This window comes from Nelumbo lutea, chromosome 4 (genome assembly GCF_056320005.1).
Source record: "Nelumbo lutea isolate HS-2025 chromosome 4, American lotus-T2T, whole genome shotgun sequence".
Classification (NCBI taxonomy): domain Eukaryota; kingdom Viridiplantae; phylum Streptophyta; class Magnoliopsida; order Proteales; family Nelumbonaceae; genus Nelumbo; species Nelumbo lutea.
In genome coordinates, this window is record NC_142687.1 from 59,355,406 (window position 1) to 59,379,587 (window position 24,182).

Here is a 24,182-nt window from a genome sequence, read left to right on the forward strand (position 1 = left end):
AGTTTTAGTTTAACACCTCTTATGTTTTGATGTTCTAAGCGAACACCATTACCTACACCTCTTAATTTCAATTTGGTAAATTCTTGGTTTGTACAAGAAATGTTCTCTTCACAACGTAATAAGTTCTAGAGTCAAATTTCTCACTACCTGATAGATTATTCCTTTGTTTTCTTGAGTCTCCTCTATTTTTGGCTTCAAATTGATCTCTCTGAACATTTGCAGTTCATCTCCAATTGATGGGCATCCCTCATTGTTCAAACTGCAATGTTTCAACTCTTCTTTCTCACAAGGAGATTCTGATTTTGAGACGACGAAATGCATGCGGGGAAATATATTCACGATGAGTGTTGCAAGGGAACCAAGCACAATAAGATACCAGATGCTCTTGGGCTGAAATTTCCTCAAGATATGATCGTCATCAACCTTGCTGAACCCCAAAAATAGAACGATTATTAGAGGATGTTATAGAAAATGTTGCTGCTTTCTATAAATGACTGGGGCATATTATTGTCCTTGGCCAGGACAGGGAAAAAGTGTCATAACTTACAAGATGAGAACATGCAAATAACTCAAGCTCAAAGAACTAAGATTCCAAAAACTTACCTGTTAGCATCATATGTATCCCAAAGATAAAAGTGAAGAATGGCCCCTGGAGGATCACATGTATCATTGGGTATATATCGCCTAACAGCACCAGCAATACGTCCATTGACCTCTGGCTCCATATCATCCTCACTTGCTACAGAGCTGTTCCTCTTATATCTGGTTGCTTGATAATGTACCCAGTTAACATTACAAGCAGTAAATATGAACAACGCACAATAATTATGTGGAGAGAAGGGGCAGGGTAAGCTCCATTGAGGAAAGGATCAACCATCCTTGACAATGCATCAATATCATGGAGTTGGTTAATGGCCCATCTTGCCAAATGTTGCTCTCCTCGAGGCTGTGACCTATCCATATTGTTTTAAGAAGAGAATAAGTAGCCATTACAAAAAAAAAAAAAAAAAAAAATGAAAAGAAAAACAAAGCCAACAAGTTCAGATGTACATTTCTAACCTGTCATAAGACTTTCTCCCTGTAGGAAATTCTAACATTACAACTCCAAAGCTGTAAACATCACTTTAGTAAGTATAAATACCAGATTCAAACTCTGGAGCACCATACCCATAAGCTGAAAGAAGTTGTCCTGACAACTGAGAATAAATAATGACAGTATCAGTAAAAGTTGCGAAAGAACTCAAACATAATTTTGACCCTACACCCCAACTTGGACTGCTATGGATGTGACTTTTCCCCAGCTTTCTGACTTAAGCCTATAATAAAGAATTGGTTTTAACTTCAGGACATGATCAATTAGATTGTGTAAGAGTCAAGCATCAAGTTAACAAAAAATGGAAATCTTTCACACCCTTGGATGGGATGTCCAAAATGACTATCTTGCATACCTTACCCAAGTTTATGGAAGATCTAAAGAACAAAAATAAAAGTCCATGGAAAATAAAAATGGAATTTGATTATGAATTTTGATTTTTCAAGTTTGATTGTTTGAACTGGATTTATGCACCTTTTTTGAGGATGTATATGGTCACAGAATGTTGCAAATTTTTCTGCACTGGAGATTCCTGCAATTTGCTTGTTGCAGAAAACCTCAAAAGCTTCGTTAATTGCCTTCAATTCAAAACAGCCAATGAGCATCAACTTCAACTAAATGAAACTTGATGCATAAAATCCAACAAAGGGAAATAGATCAAAGAATGTGATCCAAGGAAAAATGCATAGAAAACCAACCTTGTAAAAGATTACATTATGCATAAAGCAGCCATTAACATAGGATAAGTACTTGTCGTGAAGTTCAATCACTTTCCTAAGAAAAACCTGAGGATCATAAAGGAAATCATAAATTACTATGGTGATGAGACCACTGCAAGGTTTCTTTTCTTTAATTGGTACATGGTACAACATCTAATCTAGTTATATAAAGAAATCCCATGCGGGAGATGATTACATTTAATTTAATTGGTACAGCAACATCTAATTTATTTCAAATGTTAATTTATTAGGTAGTGAAAATCTAAGGAATCATCATGAGATTTGTGGAAATACCGGAGACTTCACTGAATTCATTACCTGTTCTGGGAAACCAGCAATGTCTCTACTCTCCACCTGTAGAAAAAAATGCTCAGGTCAGCAACTTTGGCTTGCAATATGGATGGACTTTGCAAAGTACTACAAAGTTGAGAGACAGAAAATCTATGAAGATATTTTATATATATATATATATATATATACACACACACACACACATATAAGCATTCTACATTAGATTTAACATAGATTCACATGTCCACCAAGTTAAAGAATAGAATATGGCCTTGATGTCTTATATTTCATACAACACAAAAATAGAACTACATGAAAGAATTGATAAAAAAATGAAAATAAGATTAAAAAATAAAAAGGCAATAAATTTATAAAATATGGATAAAATAAATAAAGGAACCTAACAACATTCATGCTTAATAAAAGTTTGGCATTTTCCTGATAAGTATAAAAGTTTGATATTTTGGCCATTCAAAAATTAGATGATAAATTAGAAATGGGACAAACAGGCTGATCTTGACCAAGTCAATGATTTTCTTACCAATTTAAAGCCTGCAGATTAACCTGAACCATAGAAATGGAGTTTGGTCATTCCAACAGGTCAACCATCTGATCTGCTCCATATTTAAAAATGCATCAGTTCTAACTCAAATTCCAGAAAGGAAAATTTTCTTCATTTATGAAAAAAGATAACTCACCTTCACTCAATGAATTTTTTTAATTTGATATATAATTTGCCCAAATCATCACCAGATGTTAGATGCCCCTTAATAGATGGTATTAATGTTGAAATGTTCATTATATCACCTTCTTGCTCTTCCTCAGGTAAAAATGTTTTAGGAAGCGATTCCATAATTTCTTGATACTGAACTTTTGAAAGTAAGTCAACAATGATGGAGCTCAATGAATTTTTTTAATTTGATATATAATTTGCCCAAATCATCACCAGATGTTAGATGCCCCTTAATAGATGGTATTAATGATGAAATGTTCATTATATCGCCTTCTTGCTCTTCCTCGGGTAAAAATGTTTTAGGAAGTGATTCCATAATTTCTTGATACTGAACTTTTGAAAGTAAGTCAACAATGATGGAGAGTGTACAGGTATCTGGTGGCACATTTCTCTCTGCCATTTTATGGAGAAACTTCATTGCTCTGTGCATCTCATTCTTTAGACAAATGCCATGGATAATTGTATTAAATGTCACTGTGTTAGGCAAGTAACCCTTTTCTTCCATTTGTGAGAATAACTCATTTGCCTCTTGCAAACCCCCCCCCCCTCTTGCAGAGGCCATTGATCATTGTGTTAAATGTAACAACATCAGGTGCTATATCATTGAAGAGCGTTTTTGCAGCTTCAACTTGACCACTTTCCCACAGTCCATTTAGTAGTGTATTATAATAACTAATTGTTGGTTTCAATCCCTTGTCATGCATCTCCTGAATGAACCTCAATGTCTCATCTATTCTCTTAGTTTTGCAGTGGCCATTAATCAACATGTTGCAGGTGAGATCATCTGGTATAAGCCCGTCAGCCAGCATATAGTGAAATAATTTCAATGCATCATCCACTAGGCCTACTGAAGTATATCCACCAATCAATATTTTATATGATGTTCTATTGGGTTCCTCACCTCTATGAATCATCTGAACAAACAGTGCATGTGCTTCTCTACTCTTCCCTTCTTTACAAGAAGCATCTATTAGTATGTTGAATGTCATGATATTAGGAGAAACTCTCTGCTCCATCATTTATAGAAACATCTGATCATTTCTTTCAACTGCCCTGAATTACAAAAACCTTGGATTAAATGATTGTATGTGATCACATTTGGTGTAATTCCTCTATGGACCATCTCATCGAAAACACTTGTGGCTTCTTCCAACATCCCTGAATTGCAAAGTCCATAAATTATAGAATTGTAAGTAACAACATTTGGAGATATCCCCTGTTCCACCATCTCATTGAAGAGATTCTGTGCAGCCTAAACTTTCCTAAATTGGCATAGTCCACCAAGTAGTGTATTATAGGTATCAATTGTTGGCTTTAATCCCTTATAAGACATTTTCTCAAAGATCCTTATAGCCTCATCTATTTTACCACTCTTGAAATTCCCGTTTATCAGTACAGTGTAGCTAATAGAATCATAAAGACCTTTAGCTTCCATGGAATCAAAAAGCTTTAGAGCACCATCCATTTGCCCTGCCAAACAATATCCACTTAACAATGTATTATAAGTAATTATATCCGGTTGATTCCCTCTTTGGATCATCATCTCTAAAAATCTCTGTGCATCTTTTGTTTTCCCATACTTGCAGAGAGCATTCATCAGTATGTTAAATATTACAATATCAGCTTGAATTCTTTGATCCATCATTTGACCAAACAATCTACTCGCTTCTTGCCACAGTCCCAAGTTACAGTATCATGGATCACAGAACTATAAGTAATGGCATTTGGTGAAATTCTTCTATCCACCATATCATTCATAGACTCTGTGGCTTCCTTCAGCAAACCCAAATCACAAAGGCCGTTGATTATGCAATTATATGTGATCACATCTGGAGAAATTCCCTTGTCTTTCATCTCATTGAAGAGAGCCTGGGCAGGATCAACTCTCCCTTCTTGGCATAACCCATGCATAATAGTAGTATAGTTAGCAGGACTAGGCTTCAATCCTTTGTGATGCATTTCCTCAAACAGATTCTGATGTGTGCACAACTTACATATAAATTCTGGTGTTCATGCATGGTTTTGATGCCGATTTGTGTGAATTCTTACCTCAGTTGAGCTTGATTTCAGGAAATTGTCAAAGGGGACAAGTCTAGGGAAAAAGAGCATAAAACCATGCTAAAGGAGGCCAAATTGAAGGTGATACTAAAAGAATGGTAGGATCCATCATATGGACACCAGAAAGGTTGCGGAATGGGTGGGCGAATTTCAAAATTTCATACCTTTCTTCCAACTGGGAATCACATTCCCTGATTTTAGAATCAAAATTCAAAGATCCTACTTGAACCAAACCAAACCAGATTTGAACCAAAAGAGAAGGGAGGGATTATACCTGATCCAGAGAAGCAGTATCTCCCAACGTTGGTGTTCATGCCCAAAGAAGATCCCAAGATAGCTCCCACTGAAGATGGCACAGTGATGATGGAGCTGAACCAATAGTGTTCGTCTCACGAACCGGGTTTTTCTGAAGAACTCAATGGAAGACTGTGAGCACCACACGAACAATCAAGAACATTTCTTGATCTTCTCTAACTGAGAACTCGAACTAGTAGTAAAGGTGGTGGTGCCTACTGGAGGAGAATGCTAGAGAAGAAGGTGGCGAACTGCTATTTTCTTCTCTAGGATTATCTGAGATCTTCTCTCAAGAATGCAGAGTGATCTGCTAAAAAACCTAGGGGTCGAAATCAAGTAATTCGAATTAGGGTTTTCCTCCTCTTTCTTGGTGATTAAGAAACCTCCTAATCATATTAGGAGTTTCCCTTATCTAAATCTGTATTTGGATTAGGACTCCTCTTAATCTTATCTGCAGATTAGATAAGCTTTTGGGCTTAACCTAATCTCAGATCCGCCCCTTTAAGTGACTGATCAAATCAGCCCAGATCGAAATGGGCTTTAGGCCCAATATGTATTAAGTTCTCAATAGTCTTCCAAACTGCTACCCAGTTGGGCTTCTTTGTATGGTGTGGGACCCAAGCATTGATCTACACATCAGCCACATGGGTTCGGCCCAGCCTCTGTTACAAGGCCTAGTCGAATTCACTGGAAAGCCCAGTGAACCCCTTGAGGCCATCACATGGACCCTATGGGCCCAACACTTACACTAAGTGGTCCTTAGGCCATGCCATCTTATATAACCTAGGGATTGTGGGAAGATGCAAGATTAGCCAACCAGGTATTATCCTAAATGGTCATACACTTAACCTCTCAGCCCATAATGATCAAGAACTACCCGACAAGAGAGGACCTCTCCCTCGGGTGCAAGGAACAGTGCTGCACTCTCTACTCACATGGATCCCAGGAATTAAAACCATTTGCAAACGTTTTGAAACCATATAAATATATATCATATATATAAATTTTGCAAAATAAAATTCCAACGATTGAAATCAGCTGCCAGCAGTTTGGTTTCCATCAGAGAGAGTGCATCCTTGATCATTACCTTTGTCCAAGAAAGGGGCTGATCCGGAGGGCGGATCTACTAGAGTCCAGACTCCATTGGCCTCCATTGAGTCCATCTCTCCTCCTGGATACCCGAGTGGATCTTCTAGGTTGGTCACTACCTAGAACTTGTGGGACATCTCCCACTGCTCCTAAGCTCTCATCATCAAGAACAACTTAGGGAACCACATACATCAGTATGTATAGGGTCAAGCGTGCCTGTACATCTTTCAGGCTTACCGTTAAATGGCCGTTTCATCATCTTGCCTTGCAGGCAAGGCTTACAAGTGGGAAGATCTTCTACAGTTAGAAAATCCAAGGGACCATCCTTTACCAATCTTGTGATTCGGTCAACACGATGTTGCCAAGTCGGTAATGCCACAGGCACATGGGATTAACTGTATCTCAGGCTCTCTTCTTAGGGATTTCAGCCGACGTAGTTTTGGTTATGTTAGTTTCTAGAGAAGGATGTAAAACATAGAGACCATTCTCCAGTTCCCCGTATACGATGAATTTGTTATTTCTTTTAATAGTAATCATATTACTAAAGAAGACAGAATAACCATATGCACAAAGTTTTGAGATAGAAATCAAATTTCTTCTTAAATTTTGTACATAAAGGCAATCTTTCAGTACAATAGTTCATTCTCTAAAACGTAACTCCACGGTTCCTATGGCCGCAACTGCAACAGTTGTAGTGGTCCCCAAGTAGAGCGTGACTTCTCCTTCACTCAGCCTTCTACTTACTTTGAACCCTTGCAGTGAGTTACACGCATGAGTTGAAGCCCTGGAGTCAATACACCAGGATGCAGAAGCTACCAATAAATTGGTTTCTATAACACAAGTTTCGAATTTACCTTTCTTGGATTCCAGATAGGCAGGACAATTCCTTTTCCAATGGCCGGTATTCTTGCAAAAATGACAGGCATCTGATGCCTTATCCTTCCTCTGTTTCTTGGGTTTGGCAACCTTCTTCTGGGGCTTTCTCTTTGCCTTACTTTTCTTGCCCGATTAGCCAGTTTCAACAAGCATGGCAATGAGCTCATCCTTTTTAATCAATTCTTCAGCCCTTTGTAACATATTGTTGAGTTCCTTTAAGCTGGCGCTCAGATTGTTCACGTTGTAGTTCATGATGAATGGATTTAAGGATAGAGGCAGAGAGTTGAGAATAGCATCGATCTGTGTTACAATCCAGCTCGGATCCAAGAGCCTCCAGTTCGTTGATATAACCCATCATCCGGATACAATGGTCGTGAACTTGTTGGCCCTTGGACATCTACACGGTCATGAACTGTTTCAAGACCTTATGCCAAGTAGAACGATTATGCTCTTCGTACATTGCCTTGAGACTGTCCAATATGTCATTAGCAAGTTCGATCTGATCAAATTGCCTCTAAATTGGGTTGTCCAAGGAGGCAATGATATAGCCGCGGGCAAGGGAGTTTTTCTCCTCCCATTCTTGGTATTCTCTTCTCTGGGCCTCAGAAGCCCTATCTCCCGGACGATCTGGGGCAGGATTCTTGGCTACCTTGTCCAATTTCTCAGAGGTTAAGACCAACATAAGGTTCCTGTACCAGTCGGCATAGTTTGGGCCCTTCAGCTTGTTCTCATCAAGTAGCTTTGCAAATTGTCCATTTGCCATTTTCTGATAAAAGAGAAAACATTAGTCCATAACCTAATTTGATTCATGTTCATTACATAGATATGGATTTTAATCTACGTTCCATTTCCATTTATTCATCTCTGAGATTTCCCTCCTTTCTCAGTGACAGAGACCACGGGTTGTCTCTGAAAATGTGGGAAATCACATAGGGTGCATGGAACCAACTATTTCAGCTGAAAAACCCCACCACCTTTCTATGAAGGATCATATCCACTCATCATATGAGTTTTCCCTTTGGCCTCTGTTAGACAAGGTTCAGACCCGCTTTCAGGTAAACCTTTTTGTCCAGTGAGTGCATATCCATCATGTTCGTGAAAGCCAAGGTACCGTGAGAGAGTTCCCATTTTCTGGTGAAGCCCCTCTCACATCGGTCTATGACGCCCCTATCATCTTATGAAACATTCAGACAAGCCCAACAGCAAATGGATAGCCCATTTTCTAGTGCATCTCCTCATTACAGAAGGACCCATCCTCATGCTAATGATGGAAGGCCTTTATTGAGTTCATCATATGAATCTCCCTATCACATGCACTCATATTAGCTGGAGGGAACAATCAATTACACCATAGTTTGATCTAGGTCAAACCCAAGTGGCTCCCACTAACTTTCATAAAATCAGATTTTGGTGGGCCCAAATCGGCTAGGGTTCAGCATGTAACCTCTTGATGAGGTGTGGGGCCCATCACTAAGGGAGGTCATCCAATGATCAAAAGGGACACCGTGGCAATGATGTGCATTCAGCCATGGTGTGCGCAAGAGCCACTGTCGATTGAGCGTGGACCAAGTACTTATGGCCCATGTACGTAGCACATCACACATCCATACATCACATGCAAGGATAAATTGAACCAATCAATTAATTATTTTTAAAGCCCATTTGAAGCCCATTTTAAATCCATAATATTAACTATTTAATATTATCTAGGTATATGGGCCGAATTAGGGTTCATGGGTTTGGCCCATATAGCTTTATCTGTAGAGTGGGCTATTAACAGTTTTAACCATTTAAAACTGGGCCTTTACAGGTTGGGCCGAATTAACCATTTAATTAAATATCAATCCTCAGGCCATTTAGTGGGAAAATTAGTGTTGACTTTCAGCCGTGAACAAACCCTATATTTGGTCCAAAAAATTTGAATCAATCTTGGTTCGAATGGGTATAGGGTTTGATCTTTAATTAAATCTTTAATTCAAGAAAATAATCTGAAATTAAATTCTGATAAAAGAACAATCAAGAATTAGTCTATCAGGGCTGTTCGCACAATCCTTCCTGCAAAACAGAGGTTAGATCACAGGTTGCAGTTTCACAAACTGCAAATCGCAGATAGCAATTCTCCCATCTGCGAAATCTCCTCCTCTACGAGTTCTCCTTTTCTGCACCGCCATCTTTGATCCTAAATAAAATAAATAGAAATCCTAATTTCTATTAATAATTACATCAGATCGAATACCTATACATTCAGTCTAAAAATAAAAAAAAATTATTTTACAAACCAAATGTAATAAAGTAATCCATAAACAACAAAATCGCAGTTTCCCTACGCAAATCAAGAATTCGATCTCCTCTTATACGAACAACCCATAAATCAAAAAAATTATAAAAAACAATTCTAAATAATAATCAGATTTATATAAAAATTAATTTCAGATCAATCGCCCACAACAAGAAACAATTTCTTGAAACAAAACTACAATCTTCGCAATACCGGGATAGAACAACTTCTACCGAATTGCACAGGTTCATATCTGATCTTTTGGTTCAAGATTCGAACCTGTGGCTCTAATACCACTAAAGAATGGTTGGATTCATCGTATGGACACCAAAAGTTTGCGGAATGGGTGGGCAAATTTCAAAATTTCCAACCTTTCTTCCAACTGGGAATCGCATTCCCTGATTTTAAAATCAAAATTCAAGGATCCTACTTGAACCAAACCAAACCAGATTTGAACCAAAAGAGAATGGAGGGATTATACCTAGTCCAGAAAAGCAGTATCTCCCAACGTTGGTGTTCACGCCCAAAGAAGATCCCAAGATCAGCTCCCACTGAAGATGACACAGTGATGATGGAGCCGAACTAGCAGTGTTCATCCCACGAACCAGGTTCTTCTGAAGAACTCGATGGAAGACTGTGAGCACCACACGAACAATCAAGAACCTTTCTTGATCTTCTCAAACTGAGAACTCGAACTGGCAGAAAAGGTGGCGACGGCTGCTGGAGGAGAATGCTAGAGAAGAAGGTGGCGAACTGCTATTTTCTTCTCTAGGGTTATTTGAGATCTTCTCTCAAGAATGCAGAGTGATCTGCTAAAAAACCTAGGGGTCGAATTCAAGTAATTCGAATTAGGGTTTTCCTCCTCTTTCTTGGTGATTAAGAAACCTCCTAATCATATTAGGAGTTTCCCTTATCCAAATCTGTATTTGGATTAGGACTCCTCTTAATCTTATCTGCAGATTAGATAAGCTTTTGGGCTTAACCTATCTCAGATCCGCCCCTTTAAGTGACTGATCAAATCAGCCCAGATCGAAATGGGCTTTAGGCCTAATATGTATTAAGTGCTCAATAGTCTTCCAAACTGCTGCCCAGTTGGGCTTCTTTGTATGACATGGGACCCAAGCATTGATCTACATATCAGCCACATGGGTTCGGCCTAGCCTCTGTTACAAGGCCTAGCCGAATTCACTAGAAAGCCCAGTGAACTCCTTGAGCCCATCACATGGACCCTATGGGCCCAACACTTACACTAAGTGGTCCTTGGGCCAAGCCATCTTTTAAAACCCAGGGACTATGGGCAAATGCAAGATTAGCCCATCAGGTATTATCCTAAACGGTCATACACTTAACCTCTCAGCCCATAATGATCAAGCACTGCCCGACAAGAGAAGACCTCTCCCTCGGGTCCAATGAACAGTGCTGCACTCTCTACTCACATGGATCCCGGGAATTAAAACCATTTGCAAATGTTTTGAAACCATATAAATGAATATCATATATATAAATTTTGCAAAACAAAATTCCAACGATTGAAATCAACTGACGGCAGTTTGGTTTCCATCAGAGAGAGTGCATCCCCGATCATTACCTTTGTCCAACAAAGGGGTTGATCCTGTCACTATGATCACCCTCAGATGAATTCTCAGACTGTCCCAACATTCCTAGATTTTGGTCCCCGCTAAGGATCTCACTGATTGGCATATCAAAGACAACCCAATCCGACATCCAGTGCATTACCATAATCGGATCTAGGGGTCAGATGTAACATTCCAGTTTTTCCCATCAATCTCCAAGGTCTAGGGCAATACTGGAAATCTGGTCCAGTTCAAGGATTGAAGTAATCCTACACTGCATGTGCCTTGGGTTTCACCCTAGCGGTTGAGGCAAGCAACCCCAACACTTGGTAGCACACCAGTGTCAACCTTGATAGGATAAATCTCCCCAGACTTATCCAACGACTGTGAATGTTCTAAACTAACACGAGTCTCTTTAATTATCCAGTTTAAGGGTATTACACAGAAATATACCACACAACATGAATCAAACATGTACTTTATTTATTTACACTAAATATCAAAAGTACATCAAAACTGATTGAAGCTAAGGGCATACAAAACTTTCTAACCGATACAGCCCAGCTGGCAGCAAGGCCCAGTCGAGAGGTCAAAAGAGGGCTATTCGGCCCTTAAAGCCCATGCAACACTCTTTGGGAGAGCCCAAAGAGAGAGCCCAACCGTAGCCTTCCAAGGGAGCCTATTCGGCCCAGCTAGGAGGAGGCCCCTTTGCAACTCAAGAACAACCCAAATTGTAGCTCAAGAGCAGCCCAAAGTGTAGCCAAAAGAGGCTAGGGGTGGCAACTTTTAGAAAGTTCAAGAGAGATAAGGATAGCAACTTCTAGAAGGTTCAAGAGGCTAAAGGCGTGAAACTTTCTAGAGGAGAGAACTTTCTAGATGAGAGAACTTTCTAGATGGGAGAACTTTCTAGATGAGAGAGGAGAAGAGAGGAGAATTCCATTTGGGCGAATTCCTTTTGGAGAGAAGAGAAAGATAGGTGCAAGAGAGAAGAAGAGAGGAGAAGATTCAAGAATATTCAAGAGAAGAAGGAGCTGATTTTGAATTTGGAGAAGAAGCCATTGGAGGAGATCAATCTAGGTTTTCTTCATCCTTGATTTCTGCACAAGTGGTAATCAAATTCAGTTAGGGCTTTCATGTTTATTTTCTCAATTAATTCAATCTTTCTTGCTGTAATTGAATGATATTTCATGTAAATTCAGATTTGTAATTAGTTCTCTAAGGTTATTCGAATGAATTAGATTCAATTTTGAAGTTTCTTGATTAGAAATTCAATTGTAGAACTGTTAGTCGAGCTGCTATCTTGTAAGCTCAGATTTGTAATTTTAGATCATGAACTTGCAAGGTCTGAATTGCTATTTTGTAATCTCAGACCTATAATTTCAGATCATGAAATTGTAATATCTGAATTGGTGGAGAGAGAATTCAGGTAACTTTAATTCAGTTTGGATGATTTGTTCCTTGGAAATCCTAGATTGCTTGAGAAAGACTCTAAGATTTTAGATCTACTACTCAAGAACCGAATTGAATGCAAAGTTAGAGATAACTTGCACAATTCTGTTGGTGATCATTCAAATCTGAAATGATGCCCTAGAATTTCTATATTTTAATGCATGCATGGGGATTAGATTTTTTCTAGAGATAGGAGAATTATCACTCATGCATAGAATCAACATGTGCTTGAGAGTGGTTGTTCATTGCCTTGGGGTTTCACCAAATCAAGGTTGAATCCTAATCTAATCGAATGGCATGGAGATCTAATTGCTGAATCAATTTTATGCATAGTTAGCTTGTCTTCTCAATTTGCTTGCAAGGTGTTTGATCAAATTTGTTAGAGCTAGTTTTGTAGTTCGGATTTCAGATTTGAATTAGATTTAAATTTCTTCTAATTAGGTAAGAGTTGGCTGATGTACTAATAGTAGTTACTACATAAGTCCTCATGGGAATGATACTTTATTCATCACTCTCTTACTTGTGCGGCTAGTGCACTTGCTGGTGTAAGCAAATACGCATCAAGTTTTTGGCGCCATTGCCGGGGACTTATTGCAGCAATATTAGGAACTATTAGCCACTGTTAATCTGATTTCTAACTCTACATATTAGGATTCAAATCTGTGTTTTGTAGCCTCCATTGCTGTTATAGATAATTTTCTTTCTATTACTGATTTGCTTTATCCTTGTTTTCTGTTTAGTCTTAATAGTGTAGCTGCCTTTTAGTTCTATTTATTTTATAAAAAGAGCGTGGTTTTGATCTATATACATTAACTTTCATTGCTAAAATCAGAATTCAGATCTGAACACACAGAAGAAAAAAGTTATAGCTATTCTAATTCAGTAGTATAGCTGATAGAGATAGTCTAGTTCTATACATTACAATTCAGATCTGCACACACTAATCTACTATTTTAGGTAATCTCTTTTTCTTGCCGAATGTTTCTAGTCCTATACTAGGTAATCTGATTTTTATTTCTGTTGTATGATAGGTTCAGATCTGTAGATGGAATAACTTCCCTTGCTGATATGAGTAGTTTTCTTGCCTAGTGTTAATTGCCTCTTTCTCAGTTTGTTGTTCTAGTTTCTCATTTAAAAGCCTGTTGTTCCATTTCTGGTTTAATAGATCTGATATATTTTTTATTTGAAGTAGGATTCAGATCTGTATTTTCTAATATTTGTAGTTTCCCTTCTATTGCTGATTTGTTTAGTTTTGATTGCTAATCTAGTATTGCCAGTTGAATCAATTTATGGTTCTTTATATCTCATAAAATCAGTGGAGTTCAGATCTATACACATTAGCTTTCAGTGCTGAGTGCAAGAATCAGATCGCACACAGAAAAAAAAATCTTAGGCTGATATCCAGATCAGTGTATATTAATCTTCATTGTTGAAATCAGAATTTCTTGCCGATTGTCTCTATGTCAGGCTGCTCTTCTTGCTTCAAGTGTGCAATCTGCTAGAGTTGATAGGCTACTTCTCTGATTTCAAGCTAGTATATCAGAGTTCAGATCTGTCCATATTCAGCCTGCTGATTGTTATTGTGTTTAAAGCTTTGTCTTCTTAGATAACATTCAGTCTTTGCCTTGTAAATTGCTGTTAGATTAGGATTGCTAATTGTTTAATTATTTTCAATTCTGAATTAGTACATAGTCTTTTTCTTGCTTTGACTTGTATAGTTAATGACAAGCAGACCTGAACTGGAGGAAGTCCCTTACGACCTAGAGATTGAAAGAACCCTCTGCATCCACTTACGAGCTGCTAGACAAATTAGAGCTGAAATTGAAGAGATGGCCGAACCAAGAACTATGATGGACTATACCAAACCAACCTTAACCAGAGCTGTTTCAAGCATTGTAAGACCAGCCATTGTTGCTAATAGTTTTGAGATCAAACCAGCCATAATTCAAATGATCCAAAACACAGTTCAGTATTGTGGGATGGCTCATGAAGATTCAAACTCTCACATAGCCAATTTCTTGGAGATTTGTGACACTTTCAAGCATAATGGGGTGAGTGATGATGCTGTTAAGCTGAGGTTATTCCCATTTTCATTAAAAGATAAGGCCAAGACTTGGCTGAATTCATTATCGGCCGGATCTATAGGCACTTGGGATGAGATGGCTAGCCGATTCCTCTCCAAGTACTTCCCTCCATCCAAGACAACAAAGATGAGAAATGACATCACCACTTTCTTCCAACAAGATGGAGAATCTTTATATGAGTCATGGGAGCGGTATAAGGAGCTGTTAAGGAAACCTTCTACAATGGTCTAACCGAAGCCAACAAGACCATCCTAGATGCGGCAGTTGGGGGCTCCATCAACAATAAGACCCCCAAAGTGGCCCATGCACTCATAGAGGAGATTGCAACTGATAATTACCAATGGCATTCAGAGAGAACACAAGTGAAGAAGTAGCATGGTCTTCACAATGTGGACTCATACACTGCTCTATATGTGCAAATAGGTGCACTTAGCAAGAAAATTGATGAGATGTAGATGGCAACCATGAATGCGTAGTCTATGACATGTAATTGGTGTGGGGGAGGTCACATCAGCATTGAATGCAAAGTTGGCAATCAGTTTAGGCAGTCCACAAAATAGGTTGATTTTGTTGGCAACTTTGCAAGGCAGCAGGGAAATTAGCACCACCATGCCTTTAACCCCGGATGGAGAGGCTACCCGAATCAGTCATGGCCAAATCAGCATGGACCGAAGCCCTTTCCCCAAAATTTCCATCAACCGGAAAAGAAATCTAACCTAGAGGAGCTGATGATCAAGTTCATAGCCAGTGCTGAAACCAGATTTCAGAACCAAGAGGCTTCAATAAAGAACTTGAAAAATCAGGTTCGGCAGTTGTCGCAAATGATTTCGGCAAGAATACCGGGCACTCTACCAAGCAATACAGAAGTGAATCCATGAGAACAAGTGCAGGTTATCACTTTAAGAAGTGGTAAGGAGCTGCTGGAAGTAGAGAAGAAAGCAAGGGCTGAAAACAATGCAGATGCACCCCTTGAAACCGGAAACAAGAAGGAGGAGCAATCTGAACCGCAACAAGAAAAACACCAACAGCCATAAGTTCCCTTTCCCAATAGGTTGAAGCAACACAAATTTAAAGAGGTATTCGGTAAGTTTCTTGAAGTATTTAAAAATTTACGTATTAATATTCTTTTTGATGATGCTTTAGCCCAGATGCCACACTATGCAAAATTTCTAAAGGAGATATTGGCAAACAAAAGGAAATTGGGAGATGTGGCTACGGTTGCTCTAAATGAAGAATGCTCAGCAATCCTTCTCAACAAGCTGCCCCAAAAGCTTAAAGACCCAGGGAGTTTCACTATCCCCTGTACTATTGGTAGTTTAAAAATTGAAAAGGTATTATGTGATTTAGGAGATAGCATAAATTTAATGCCATATTCGATTTTCAAAAAATTGGGATTGGGAGAACCCCAACCCACAAGAGTTGCATTGCAATTGGCTGATAGGTCCATCAAGCATCCTAGGGAAATTATAGAAGATGTGCTTGTTAAAGTAGATAAGTTCATCTTTCCAGTTGATTTCATTGTATTAAACATGCAAGAAGATGTTGATGTTCCTCTCATCCTAGGGAGACCTTTTTTAGCTATGGAGAAGGTAGATTGATGTCCAACAAGGAAAAATCAGCCTTAGGATTCAATATGAGGAAATACTTTTTAAAATGTCTGATGCTATGAAACATGAACCCTCTAGTGATGATTCTTGTTACATGGTTGATGTTATTGATTATGCAATTGATGTTTGCTTTCAGGTAAATAGGATGGCAGATCCTCTTGAACTTTGCCTATAAGGAGGAGTTGCAAAGGAAGAAAATGAAGAGGTTAATTGCATGGCAACATACCTGAATGCCAATCCACAGTTCCATGGGAAAGGATTTCTCAAGTTGGAGAGCTTGGGCAGATCACCAATGCCAACAAGCAAGCCTTCAACTCAAGAACCACCCACCCTTGAACTAAAGCAACTCCCACCTCATTTGGAGTATGCTTTCTTAGAGGCATCATCAGTTCTACCGGTAATCATATCAGCAGCCTTGAGCCCGTTGCAAAAAGAAAAATTATTAAGTGTTACGAGAATACAAGACAGCCTTGGCTTGGAAGGTAGCCGACATCAAGGGCATCAATCCATCGGTATGCACGCATAGAATTCTGATGGAAGATGGTAGCAAGCCCTCAATTCAGCCCCAAAGATGCCTGAACCCAAACATGAAGGAGGTGGTGAAGGCTGAAATCATTAAGATCTTAGATGCCGGAATTATTTATCCTTTCTCTGACAATTCTTGGGTGAGCCCCGTGCAAGTAGTACCCAAGAAAGGTGACATGACCATTATTCCAAATGAAAGAAATGAACTCATCCCGATTAGAACCGTCACCGGGTGGCAAGTATGCATTGACTACAAAAAGTTGAATGAAGCCACACACAAGGATCACTTTCCTCTCCCATTTATTGACCAAATGTTAGAGAGGCTAGCCGGGCATGAGTACTATTGTTTCTTGGATGGTTATTCAGGTTACAATTAGATCCCAATTGCACTGGAAGACCAAGAGAAGACCACCTTCACTTGCCCTTACGGTACCTTTGCTTATAGGAGAATTTCATTTGGGTTGTGTAACACTCCAACAACTTTTCAGTGGTCTATGATATCAATATTTTTTTATATGGTTGAAAAGTTAATGGAAGTTTTCATGGATGACTTTTCAGCCTTTGGTTCTTCCTTTGATGCATGTTTGAACAATTTGGAGAAGGTGCTTAGGCGGTGCAAGGAGACACATCTAGTGCTAAATTGGGAGAAGTGACATTTCATGGTGCAAGAAGGCATCATGCTTGGGCATAAAATTTTACAGAAAGGTATAGAGGTTGCCACCACCAACATTAGTCCATTTTGTAAGAAGCTTCTTGGGACATGCCGGGTTCTATAGAAGATTTATCAATGACTTCTCCAAGATAACCAAGCCATTGTCTACTTTTCTTCAAAAGGATGTGGCCTTTGAGTTCACAGCCAAATGCCTACAAGCCTTCAACATTTTGAAGGACAAGTTAATCAATGCACCCATCATGATTGCACCAGATTGGACACTTTCATTTGAGCTAATGTGTGATGCGAGTGATTCAGCCGTAGGAGCTATTTTGGGACAAAGATTGAACAGACACTTTCAGCTGATCTACTATGCTAGTAGAACCTTGAATGAAGCACAACAGAAAAGGAACTTCTAGTGGTAATCTTTGCTTTTGATAAGTTTCATTCATATTTGATTTTGTCCAAAGTCATTGTGTATACAGATCACTCGGCATTGCGGCACCTACTCGCCAAGAATGATGCAAAATCGAGGCTGATTAGGTAGATCCTATTGCTGCAAGAATTTGATGTGGAAATCCATGATAAGAAAGGTGCCGAGAACCTAGCTGCTAATCATCTCTCTCGGCTAGATAATGCAGACTTAAAAGAGAAGACAATCAGCACCATCCGACAGGAGTTTCCGAATGAGCACCTCTACTCCATTCAGGTAGACTCATCACCTTGGTTTGCTGATTTTGCAAACTATCTTGTTGCACATGTTATTCCCCTAACCTTTCATATCAACAGAGGAAGACGTTCTTCTCTTATGTGAAATACTATTTGTGGGAGGATCCCTTTTTGTACAAGCTATGTGCAGATCAGATCATAAGAGATGTGTTCCCGGGGAGGAGATGGAGTCAGTGCTCCGGTACTACAATGATAGAGAAGCGGGAGGCCACTTTGGAGCCAACTGCCCTACAGCCAAGGTCTTGCAATCAGGTTTCTATTGGCCCACCTTGTTCAAGGATGCTCATAGGTATGTGTCTTCATGTGATCAATGTTAGAGAACAGGTAACATTTCCCAGCAAAATGAGATGCCCCTCACTAATATCTTGATTTGTGAAATTTTTTATGTATGGGGTATAGACTTCATGGGACCCTTCCCGAACTCTTTTGGGAATAAGTACATCCTAGTTGCTGTTGATTATGTGTCTAAATGGGTGGAAGCCATAGCTTTTCCACAAATGACTCTAGGAGGATAGTACATTTCCTGAAAAAGCTATTCACCAGATTTGGCACACCCCGTGCTATCATAAGTGATAGGGGAACCCATTTCTGCAACACCCAGTTTGAACGACTAATGTGGAAATATGGTGTTACACACAAATTGGCGACCCCATATCACCGTCAAACCAATGGCCAAGTCGAATTAGCCAACAAGGAGCTTAAAAGAATATTGGAGAAGACTGTAGACTCTGCCAGGAGAGATTGGGCAATCAGGTTAGATGATGCATTATAGGCCTATAGAATTGCATACAAAACACCCATCGGCATGTCCCCATACAAGCTAGTTTTTGGTAAAGCATGTCATTTACCTGTTGAGTTAGAACATAAGGCTTATTGGGCACTAAAGCTCTTGAATTTTGATTCACAAGCCACAGGAGCCAAGAGGCGGGCTGTAGCTAAATGAGTTGGATGAATTCAGACTTACCGCCTATGAGAATGCCAAGATTTACAAGGAGAGAACTAAACGATGGCATGATAAGAACCTATTGAGACGTGACTTTCATGTAGGCCAACAAGTGTTATTGTATAATTCCCATCTCTGGTTGTTCCCGGGCAAGATAAGATCCAGATGGTCGGGGCCTTTCACCATCACACAGGTTTTTCCCCATGGGGCCGTAGAGGTCACCCACCCGGTACATGCCACATTTAAGGTGAATGGTCAGCACCTCAAGCCATATTTAGTGGGAGGAATGTTGGGCTACTCCATCCACTGTATACTTAGACGACCGTTGATCTCACTAGACTATCGAGTTTCGGATGAGCTGTCATAAACTTTCTTGTTTGCTTTCTGTTTTTCTTTTTCTTAGCATTTGAGTTTAGTTTTTTTAGTTAGGATGTTAAATTGGTAGGCTATTGTTCTTTCTAGTTTTATGTGATTTTTCATAGATAGGGGCTTCCCATCAAAGGAGGTATTATAAAATTCATAATGATCTTCAGGGAAGTCCTCTCAACCCCTCTCCTTACTTGATATTGCTCTTCATGCCCTTACCCTCATTGCTGGATTCATTTTCACTCCCTAACACTAAGAACATTGAGGACAATGTTCATCTTAAGTGTGGGGGAGAGGCTGAAGTTATGCACCTCAATCATCCCAACACTTATATACATGCATTGATAAGCCGAATAAACTAGAAATCCCCTTAAGATCATTGCTGTTCATTAGGTGAATTCAAAGAGGGAACACATTGAGTTGAGGGAGACCACTATAAGTGTCCGAGTTTACTCTTGTGAATGATCCAAACACAATTCATGAGGTTAAGGAAGTTGAATATGACTTTCAGCATGACCGGCCCTAGCTACCTTCATGTGTAGAATGCACTTGATTGGAATAATTGATGATCATTCAAGCTAGTTTACATTTGAACTATTAATGCATGAGGTTCAAAAAAAAAAAGAGTGTGAGATGAAGCATAAAATGCACTCACACCAAAAGAAAAAGAAGAAAGAAGAAAATACCCCGTGTGAGATGGAGAGTATAAAATGCACTCAAACCAAAAAATTGGGGGAAAGAAAAGAAAAGAATTCGGTGACGACTGAGGTTCGAAGGGACAAAATACAGTTGAACACTCAATAAGGTGCAGTGACAGATTTGGGACCAAGCTCAAAGTGATGGTTAATTTTGGCGGTCAAGGAGCTGATGTACATATTGAATGGGAGTGAAAGTTGGAACTTGAAAAATCTCATATTTTTCCCTTCCTTGACTCTTATGTATGTGATAAGAATGGTAATTCATAAGAATGGAGCAGAATACTTACACAAGTTTCCGACCACTCAATGCATTTTCCTCCTAAAAATTCATCCAGTAAATGGTGAGAAAAAGGGGGGATGATCAGTTTATGGCTGATGTCTTTGCTTGAGGACAAGCAAAAGCTTAAGTGTGGGGGTGTTTTGATGTGTGCACAATTTACATATAAATTCTGGTGTTAATGCATGGTTTTGATGCCAATTTGTGGGAATTCTTACCTCAGTTGAGCTTGATTTTAGGAAATTGTCAAATGAGACAAGTCTAGGGAAAAAGAGCATAAAACCATGCTAAATGAGGCCAAATTGAAGGTGATACAACCTAGTTGGGAGCAAGGCCCAGCCGAGAGGTCAAAAGAGGGTTATTCAGCTCTTAAAGCCCATGCAACACTCTTTGGGACAGCCCAAAGAGATAGCCCAGCCACAACCTTCCAAGGGAGCCTATTTGGCCCAGTAAGGAGGAGGCCCATTTCCAGCTCAAGAACAACCCAAATTGTAGCTCAAGATTAGCCCAAAGTGCAGCCAAGAGAGGCTAGGGGCGGCAGCTTCTAGAGAGTTCAAGAGAGCTAAGAATAGCAACTTTTAGAAGGTTCAAGAGGCTAAAGACACCAAACTTTCTAGAGGAGAGAACTTTTTAGATGAGAGAAAGAGGCTAAAGAGAAGGCTATAAAAGGAGAAGAGAGCTAGGGGAAAAGGGGTCAAAAACCTTTTGGATTAAATCCTTTTGGGGAGAAGAGAAAGATAGGCGCAAGAGAGGAGAAGATTCAAGAATATTCAAGAGAAGGGTCAAAAACCTTTTGGGGAAAAGAGAAAGATTGGCGCAAGAGAGAAGAAGAGAGGAGAATATTCAAGAATATTCAAGAGAAGAAGAAGTTGATTTCGAATTTGGAGAAGAAGCCATTGGAGGATATCAATCTAGGTTGTCTTCTTCCTTGATTTCTGCACAAGTGGTAATCGAATTCAGTTAGGGATTTTATGTTTATTTTCTCCATTAATTCAATCTTTCTTGCTATAATTGAATGGTATTTCATGTAAATTCAGATTTGTAATTAGTTCTCTAGGGTTATTCAAATGAATTATATTCAATTTTGAAGTTTCCTGATTAGAAATTCAATTGTAGAACTGTTAGTCGAGCTACTATTTTGTAAGCTCAGATTTGTAATTTTAGATCATGAACTTGCAAGGTCTGAATTGCTATTTTGTAATCTTAGACCTGTAATTTCAGATTATGAAATTGTAATATCTGAATTGGTGGAGAGAGAATTCAGGTAACTTTAATTCAGTTTGGATGATTTGTTCCTTGGAAATCCTAGAGTGCTTGAGAAAGACTCTAAGATTTTAGATCTACTACTCAAGAACCGAATTGAGTGCAAGGTTAGAGATAACTTGCACAATTCTGTTGGTGATCATTCAAATCTGAAATGATGCCATAGAATTTCTATATGTTAATGCATGCATGGGGATTAGATTCTTGCTAGAGATAGAAGAATCACCACTCATGCATAGAATGCACATGCGCTTGAGAGAGGCTATTCATTGCCTTGGGGTTTCACCAAACCAAGGCTAAATCTTAATATAATCGAATGACCTAGAGATCTAATTGTTGAATCAATTTTATGCATAGTTAGCTTGTCTTCTCAATTTGCTTGCAAGGTGTTTGATCAAATTTGTTAGAGCTAGTTTTGTAGTTAGGATTTCAGATTTGAATTAGATTTAAATTTCAGCTAATCAGATAAGAGTTGGTTGATGTACTAACAGTAGTTGCTACATAAATCCTCATGGGAACGATACTCTCTTCATCACTTTATTACTTGTGCGGCTAGTGCACTTGCTAGTGTAAGCAAATACACATCAGATTCACAGCCTCATCCATCCTCCTATTTCTGCAATATCCATTTATCAATGCATTATAGCTGAAAACATCCACCTCAAGACCCTTAGTGACCCTGAAATGAAAGAGCTTTTCTGCAACATCCACCTTACCTATTGAGCAATATCCATCCATCAACGTATTATAAGAATCTATGTTGGGATCTTCCCCTCTTCGGATAATAAAAAATAATAGTCCATGTGCTTCTTTGATTTTCCTTTCTTTGCAGAGTGCACACATCAATATATTGTATGTAATTACATTGGGTGGAATTCCTCGATCCATCATTTCATAGAAAAATCTAATAGCTTCTTTCCATTGATTTGATATGCAGAACCCCGTGAATCAAAGAACTGTAAGTGGTAACGTCAGGGGAAATGTTCTTTTGGGTCATTTCTTCGAGCAGTTTTAGCACCTCATCCATAGATCCCTCTTTGCAAAGACGGTCGATAACCATTATTGTATGCAACCACGTTAGGCCTACAACCCCTTTTCTCCATTTCCCTGAGCAGGCTAAAAGCTGCTGAAGTCTTTCCTGTTCTACAAAGTCCATTAATTAGAAAGCCATACGTTATCACGTCAGGTGGATAACCAAACTTGACCATCACCTCAGGCAGATTAGTTGCCTCAGCAATCCTATCCTCCATGCAGAGACCCTTCATCAAAGAAGTGAAAATTAAAGTGTCTGGATAATAAGCCCGTTTTAATATACTACCCAAAACTGAAAAACCAAAATCCACCCAATTCAGATAGCAATAGAAGTGAAGCAGAATCGTCAGCATATGTCTATTGGGTGAGATTCCAATAGCGCCCATCCTTTTATATAGGGAAATCACAGTTTTGTAGTGCTTGCTTCTGTAAATTGTCCGTAATAGAAGATTAAACGAATAAACTGAAGGAGTTGGCTTCAAATCAATCATTCGATTGAAGAAACTTAATGCATCGTCAGAACTCATTTTTCTTGATCAGTATAAATCCGCCACCATAATTTCCAACTGGGACTGGGTACCCTCGTGGGGAATATCAGAGTTGGAAGAACATTCCACGGTTTTAGAGTTTGGTAGATGGGGCACAGATGTATAATTAGAGAAAGAAGAAAGAGAACGACAACAGAGACAGAGAGTACCCGTATGAGCAGAAGCTTGCCTACAACATAACGAAGAAGAGAAGGAAGAAAATGCAGTTCTCGGCACCATTTGAGCTGCACTCTAAGATAGGTTTCCTGGAATCCGGTTTCTGAAATTGGAGAAAATGTTGATTTTGCCGCCGAAGTCAAAAGTAGATTCGATTATCACATGGCTCCAATCAAATAAAAACCAGTCGAACTAGGAGGTTTTGGACTCGGAAGCCTTAAACACACAATTTTAGGGTAAACAAATCAAATGCTTACAGGGTAATATGAGTTGTTAAGGGATCTTCCAGTGACTACTAACTGCCAGTGTGAGCTACTATAAGGGATTTTTGATCTGTTGAGATTGAAGAACAGGATATCCATCACATGGACACCCAAAGATTGCGGAATAAGGGGGCGAATTTCAAAAATTTTTCTCTTCCTTCAATTGGGAATCACATTCCCTATTTAGAAAATTATATTTTTAAGGATCATTCTTGAACCATAAACTAAATCAGATCTGAACCAAAAGGAGTAGGAAGGGATTATACCTGATACAGAGAAACGGTATCTCCCAATGGAGGTGTTCACGCCCAAGGAATGATCCAAATCTGCTACCACTGAAGATGGCGTAGTGCAGGATGGAGCAGAATCAACAGTGTTCTTCCAAAAGAACTTGACCATTCGCAAGAATCAACAGGATGGCTTGTGAATACAGCTCCAATCAATATTTTCTCCAAAAGATTGGTATCAAGATCAAATCTTGATTACTCCTGTATCAAGATCAATACACCAGGATGCAGAAGCAATCAATAAATTGGTTTCTATAACACAAGTTTCGAAATTACCTTTCTTGGATTTCAGGTAGGC

The 24,182-nt window shown here is 39.1% G+C and overlaps 1 pseudogene; it reads right to left on the reverse strand.

The window, feature by feature from the left end:
• Nucleotides 1-108: 108 nt before the first annotated feature.
• LOC148860802 (uncharacterized) lies at nucleotides 109-23,157 on the reverse strand (annotated as a pseudogene).
• Nucleotides 23,158-24,182: the final 1,025 nt, after the last annotated feature.